The sequence below is a fragment of the Nomascus leucogenys genome, unplaced genomic scaffold (genome assembly GCF_006542625.1).
Source record: "Nomascus leucogenys isolate Asia unplaced genomic scaffold, Asia_NLE_v1 001066F_56867_qpd_obj, whole genome shotgun sequence".
Taxonomy (NCBI): Eukaryota; Metazoa; Chordata; class Mammalia; order Primates; family Hylobatidae; genus Nomascus; species Nomascus leucogenys.
Window position 1 is genome coordinate 23,967 of NW_022096485.1, and position 7,230 is coordinate 31,196.

The 7,230-nt window shown below is 38.5% G+C and overlaps 1 pseudogene; it reads right to left on the reverse strand.

Annotated features, from left to right (window-relative positions):
• Nucleotides 1-816: 816 nt before the first annotated feature.
• On the reverse strand, nt 817-6,201 carry LOC115833946 (annotated as a pseudogene).
• Between the last annotated feature and the right edge of the window lie 1,029 nt (nt 6,202-7,230).

Genomic DNA, 7,230 nt, shown 5'->3' on the forward strand with positions numbered 1-7,230 from the left:
AAGACAAATACTGCCATTGCCCCCTTGGAATTTTCAATCTGGTAGTAATAAGTATAAGAGTTTTCTGAATATTAAATCTGATATGATATATTCATAGAAGATGTAATAGCAGAGCAACCCGGCACTGAAAAACTGTTGTGTGAGTTGAAATGTGATTAATAACTAGGATGTTGAGAAACAATAAAGTCTGTGAGGTCAACTTAACTTGCTCAGACTTAAAAAGAAAATAAGCACGCTTTTTATTCTTTGTAAGATAAGATATCCACCACTTCATTATTCTACCCCAGGCTGGTTCAAATATACAACTAAGACAAGTGATTTACAGTGTGTACAAACTGAAAACATACTCTTGATTTTATTTACCTGAATGCAAAAACATAAAAAGTAGATTAAGTGGTGTCAGGGAATGGGGGAGGGTGAATGGAGAATAAGTGTTAATGTGTATGGGGATTCTTCTGGAAGTGTTAAAAGTGCACAGGCAGTAGAGAGCTCTGATGCCTGCACAAGTGTGATATACTAACAATATCTGAATTAAATACATTAGAACATGACTTGCACGGTAAGTGAATGAATCTCAACAAAACTAGTACAAAAAAAACTATTGATGTTCTACTAGTAAGATTCCACAATAATTTATTAATTAAAATAACTTAATTAACAAATGTACACATTCAAGGTGGTTATCCCATTTATAACCATAAAGTAATTACATTCCATGAAGTTACAATGAGCTCACAGGCTCTCACACGTAGGGTCTTAGGACACTATTTGCCTCATATATGGGAGGTCACAATAAATCATCATGAAACCAACTTTTCATGTACAACCAAAGCAAAAGAAAGGCCTCAGAGGGGAAGACAAGGAGGAAGGAGGAAAATCATAGATCAGAGAACCTTTAGAAACATCAAAAAATCTCACAGATCCATTATCATAATCCAGAAACACCCCAACCCGACCCAGAGGCCTTTGCACATACTGAATTAAAGGTGGAGAGTTGGTGGAGAAACTACAGTGGTTGCTCCTTTTTGAGGAAATTTAAAAAATGTTTCATCAGAATCAATAACGATATTGGCATCTGCAGTCCTGAAATCTCTACAGACTCCCAGAATCCAGCTGGAGGAGAGAGTCACATCCACCTCCCAGAAATGCCTGCAGGAGGTGAATGCTTGCGCTCCCCACACAGCAAAGCTCTCCACTCTCTGGGGATCCATGGGAGCACTGAGATGGTCATCTCCAAATATCACATATCTCACATCCTCAGAAAGGCTTATATAGCAAGGAATCATTTCTGTGCTCAGAGCATTATCCACTGTCAAGGAAAAAATATTATATTAGTGAGTTCTATGTGAGACAGAGGCTCTGTGGCCCAATTATTCACTTCATTGCTCTTCTTCCAAGAAAATACAGAAAGAAGGAAGGCAAGAGAGTTTAGCCCCATGCATCCATGAAGATGAAATGTTATTACACCTCTACGGCACATACAATTATGTATTATTCCTTAAAAAACAGAGAAAAAATGTGACCATATCACTGGGCGAAGTAATGATTTAATGTCTATCTCTGCCTAGTTTCTTTCAGGACATATCTAAAATGTTTTTTTTTCTTCAGTAGAAAAATCTTCTTGTATTATTTGTCTTTAAGATCATCAAGAGGTAGACATCAATTTGCTGCGATGTGAGAATTTATTGGAATGTTAAGTAATGCCTGTTATAGTCTCAAACATAAAAAATTTGGTAGAAATTGACACAAGTAAAATTTATAAGTTTCTGAAAAGAATACTCTGGCTTTACATTATCTGTTTAGCTCCTGATTCAATCTACTCTGGGTTCCTGCCCTCTGCTACTTAGACCTGCTCTAGAATGGGCCTAACATGGTTCAGCCACGTTCACAGATCCCTCACCTTTCACTTGTTACGAGATGTATCTGATGGCATTAGAATTGTCCTGATTATGGATATTTTAGTCATTTTCTTTGTTGATCAAAATGTTCTGATTTTGTACATAATAAAGGTTACTTGTAGAATGCATGTAAATGCACATAGAATAGAAACAATTAAAACCAGTATGCCAAATCTAAGCCTTCAAAATTGAATTAAATTGAATAAATACGAAATACTGATGCCACCATGAGAACTAGTGTCTTCATAACTACATGATCTGAATATTCTTTGTCCTCTTATTCTGCAGATAAAGTGTGTATCTTTCTTTACATTTTCATCAAACTGTGAGTCAGGAAATTGAGTTTTGATCATTGTAATATTACTATGCAGGTAGAGAAGATGCACATGTTTTGGAAAAGTATGTATTACCTACATGACAAAACTAATAAACTTAAATGGGAAAAGCCTCAACCAAGGGACCCAATAAGGAAATAATTTGAGGCTAGACTGCCAAGCTGGCTCTTACCTCTGAAGTTGTTGAGCATATCTAGGACTCCAGTAATGTGCCATGAAGTGAGCTCTGGGTTCACTGGCTGGGGCTTTTGCATCTGTGCCAAATCAGTCCTGCAAAAAAAAATGGCCTCAGCTATAGTTCCAGGCCCAGAGTTAATCATACAGTCATACAAAGATATCACATTTTCACATAAGATGTTTCCTCAGAATTCTGCCCGTTTTGGTTAACTGGTTGTACATTTTATTCCACACTCTAGGGGCCATAAGGATGTTACTTTTTCTAAATTTTACTTCCATAAACACCCAATTTCGCCAGATATGTTATCCTCAGACATTATACAACTTCTAAAGTCATTAAAAGTCATTGCCTCCCTCTGCCCATCACACCCTGAGGGTAGGCAGAAATCTTGGGAATATTTCAGAGAGCAGAAAACTCAGACAAAAACCTTTGGGACCTCAGGCTGCAGCTGTCACTAACGCTAGTCAGTGTCTAACAGAGAATATTCATTGAGACAAAAGGCTTTAATCTTTTGTGCAAATCAAAGGAGTCTAATTCCAGCCTGAGAACCCTGCTGCTGAGGGTCCTGAGGCAACCATTTTCCTGAGGTCTTTCCTTGAACTGGGTGTACGGTGATGGAGCAGGCCCGGGTCATTGATGCTTTTAGGACCAAAACATCCCTCCTCAGCCCATCCTTAGGGAATCTCTCTCCTCCCTCTGTCTTTTTTTTTTTTTAACCTCTGACCCCTCTAGAGTAGAAGATGTCTCTATGATTCCTCAGAGTAATTTTGTATTAAGATCTGTGTGGTATGGCTGGTCAGGATGGATGGATCGGGAGAACAAACTTCCGAATGGCAAATTGTTTTTATGTATATTTTAATTCATACAAATTTTAAGATGAAAACTTTCCAGACCAAAGAGAAGAAGACCTCAGGCCTTCTTTTGAAACAAAATTGGAAACAGCCCCTGACAACGATGTTAGTACTCAAAATGTATACATTCCCTTCATTCACAAGAGAACAAATTTTTCAGAAATAGCATTGTTTTTAGTGTAAACTCACCTTGCTGATACATTTCCCACATCCTGCAAAAAAAAAAAGGTAATGTAAATTATGAGAGATTTTTCCTTCTGCATCTTTTCTCATACTCTTGTTTCTTTCTGTTTTAGTGTTTTAATAATGTGTATCTTTTTTTTCCTGCTAAGGAATCATTCAATCCTACATTAATAACAGAACCTCAACTAAACAATAAAAAGCTTCATCAGTGGGCATTAAGAAGAAAGGAGCTCAGCAAGAGATGGTGGAGTAAAGCAAAGATATCTAGGTTTCCAGTGTCATTAATTTCCTAATCTTATTTCCAAGGAAAGCTCTGACCACACATGACAACTATTAAAACAAAACAGAGAACCATATGAGAAACAGAGTACATGGACATTGATGAGCAGCTTTGAGAAATCTTGCCCAGGCAAGTGGAAACCCCTCAATGTCTTCAGCAAATCACTGCTCTCTGGGAGATCAGAGTGAGGAGGAACTAGGGCATGTAAATGGAGTATTACTAACCTTCCCCTGGCCTAGAGTTCTAATGATTTTGGATGATCTCTCTGTGTGGATAGTACTCCAAATTATATTGAAGAGAACTTTATTATATGCTATCAGCTAAAATGGCAAAAATTTCCCAAAGATTACCAAAGTATGCAGTAATAAGTGAATGGAGAAACGTAATGGTGGAAGTCAGACAGCATGTGTCACTTAGCTTAGAGCAGTGACATATGCAGGTGATATTTGCATGTCCTGGCAGCACTGTCCAGCAAAGGCTTCCTGTCTCTGAGGATGGACCCTCCCTCCAAACCTGGAGCAGCTCCCCGTCAGGCATGCGGCATGTCTCCCACAGCTCTCTGTACATGTCTTTCCCTTCTAAATGTTGGGTCATTCTCACTTGACTGTCTTGTAGTTGTTGGAAAGCTCTTTTGCTTCTCTTTCCAGTGCCCGCAGATGCAGTTGCTCCTCCTCTTCGAGAAATATATGCATCCTTTGATAATGAATACTGATTATCCTCTTCCTTAATGACATATAGCTGCAGAGACGTTTGGTTAAAGGATTACATGTTCTCACTCTCAATAGAAAACTTCAAATAATTATATGCTAGGTGTAATCAAGCAACTTATAAACTTTCTGCCTCACTCTTGCAAGGAGTCTTGAACATTTGCTATCTTTTTCTGTCCATCTTTTTCAATGTTCCTATTCTCTCTCCCTTTTTAAATCTAACCTATATAAAGACTCCTGGTTTCTGTCACTGTGACACTTCTTCACAGTATTACTGAGTCAATTATTTCCTCTATTAATCTCTCTTTTAGGATTTTTCCGTGTCTGATTCGCCTACATGTTAAAAAACATTTAGCCATACACCGTATTATGCAGTATTTTTTTTACTTTTACCATATTTTTACTCTATATACTATTCTCTTTCTTTCACCTTCCTCACACCCAATCTTAGTGAAATGTTGTCTCATCTGCAGTGTCTGAAAAGGTTTATACCAACCTTCAAATTTGAACTAGAATACACATAATGCCGTTTATCCAATATACTAGAATTAATTTGGTAGCTTGTGTGGGCTTCTCTGTTTGCAACTCCTATTATATCAATTGAAATCACTACATTTTCTTGGGATGAAATCACTATCTTTCAACTGGTAGTTTGAATTTAGCTAAAAATGATAAGCTAACATTGTGTTTATTTGCATAAAAACAAAGAAAACATTTTCATTTTTACCTCTAACGAATGAAATTTGCTAGTTTCCTGATTTAGATTGTTTCGTGTCTCTTCATTGATTTTCCATAAATAGTCCATTTCCTTTCTAAGTTTCTCCTGCAAAAGAAGCAAGAAGCTTAGCAATAATGAAGACAGTATAGTAGATTTCATCCCCTTATCAATAAAAAAAAGGCTGTAATTGAAAGAAACATAAATTAAGTTAGAGTGGAGTGGTCAGATTTTTCCAAATTAAACACATTTGGTTCTAATAATTTGGATGTGAAAAGTGATAGAAACATAATAGAGAGTTTTAAAGGACCCTTCAGATAATATCATCAATTTTCTAAAACTGGCTTTTATATAATCTGACTTTGAACAGTGTTCTTGGTGCTGGCCACCTGCTCCACAGCTCCATTCTATATGTTTGAACAACGTTTCTAAGGAAACCTCCTTTAGTGAAGTCTCAACACAGCTATGATTAAAGTGCCAAATTAGTCAGCAACATTGAAAGGACACATTTATGTGTCATGATTGACATGGAATTATCACCACCTCCACCATCTGCATTCTCATCACCATCATTATCATAGGCCCTCATCGTTCTTATTTGGGATTCTACATAATTCAAACTGCCTTAGAGGCATCACGTACCCTGCATTCCTCAGCAGCCCATCCTTTTGGGCTGTGGCTGTGAGCCATGTGCTCTGGTGACTCAGAGCAGGGCCCACAGAGCAATCTCTTGTCAGCCTCACAGAAGCTCCTTAGTCTCCTCATGGAGCACACCGATATTGTCTGAGCTGTTGATGTTCTGAGGTCTGGTCTGTCTGGCTAGGGAAGCCAGCTTTTTGAGTGCCACACTGGTGTTGAAGTTGGGCTTCTCTGAGATTTTTCTGCACAAAGGGCAGTGAATTGGTTCTCTGCCTTCTTCTGAGCAGAGGCAGAGGCAGAGGCAGGGCCTGCAAAAGCTGTGCCCACAGTCAATGGTGACCGGGTCTATGAGGTATTTCATGCAAATGCAACAAATGAGCTCATTCTGGAAGACTCGCAGGGCATCTTAATCCATGTTTCTGAAAATTAAAAAAAAAAAAGTGAGAATTTCTTTCTCTTATTTTTATTTGCCCCGATGAAAAGGAAAAAAAGTCTGGTGGACAATTTTCCTTGTCTACTTGAGCTCTGTCCAATATGTCTAATAAGTTAGTTCCAGTACAAACTGAGACATAGTAAACACAAACATGCTGGATTTATAAATTTTCCCTCAATAGTCATCGAAGACTCAGTCCAGGACTCCCTGAGATACCAAGATCCTAAGATGTTCAAGTCTCTTATTAGTAAATGGTGTGGGACTTGTATGTAACCTAAACCCATCCTCCTGAATACTTTATGTCTAGATTACTTTGAAGGCCTAATACAATGTAAATGCTATATAAATACTTGTAATGCCATACTGTTTAGGAACAGCAAGAAGATTAAAAATATGTACATGTTTGGCAGGGCGCGGTCACTCATGCCTGTAATCCCAGCACTTTGGGAGGCCGAGGCGGGCGGATCACGAGGTCAGGAGATCGAGACCATCCTGGCTAACATGGCGAAACCCCGTTTGTACTAAAAATACAAACAATTAGCAGGACGTGGTGGCACCTGCCTGTAGTCCCAGCTATTCAGGAGGCTGAGGCAGGAGAATAGCTTGAACCCAGGAGGTGGAGGTTGCAGTGAGCCGAGATGGCACCACTGCACTCCAGCATGGGTAATAGAGTGAGACTCTGTCTCAAAAAAAAAAAAAAAAGTACATGTTCAGTACAGCTGCTTTATTCTCCCTGTAAATATTTTTTATCTGAGATTAGTTGAATTCACGGGTATGAAACTTATGGATATGAACAACCGTGATGCAAATGAGAAAATGAGACAACAGTCCTGGTGGCATTTTTGTTAAACAAGCTGTGCCCACAATCATTCCCAGTTACTTAGACAAGCTTAAAGCCTGGGCGGAGGTAAAAGCTGGGATGATTTCTGAGTCACTTATATAAGCTAATTAATGAAGAAGCACATTCTGAATGTCATCCTGTCTCTGCCATTCTATCTCTCTCAATGATTC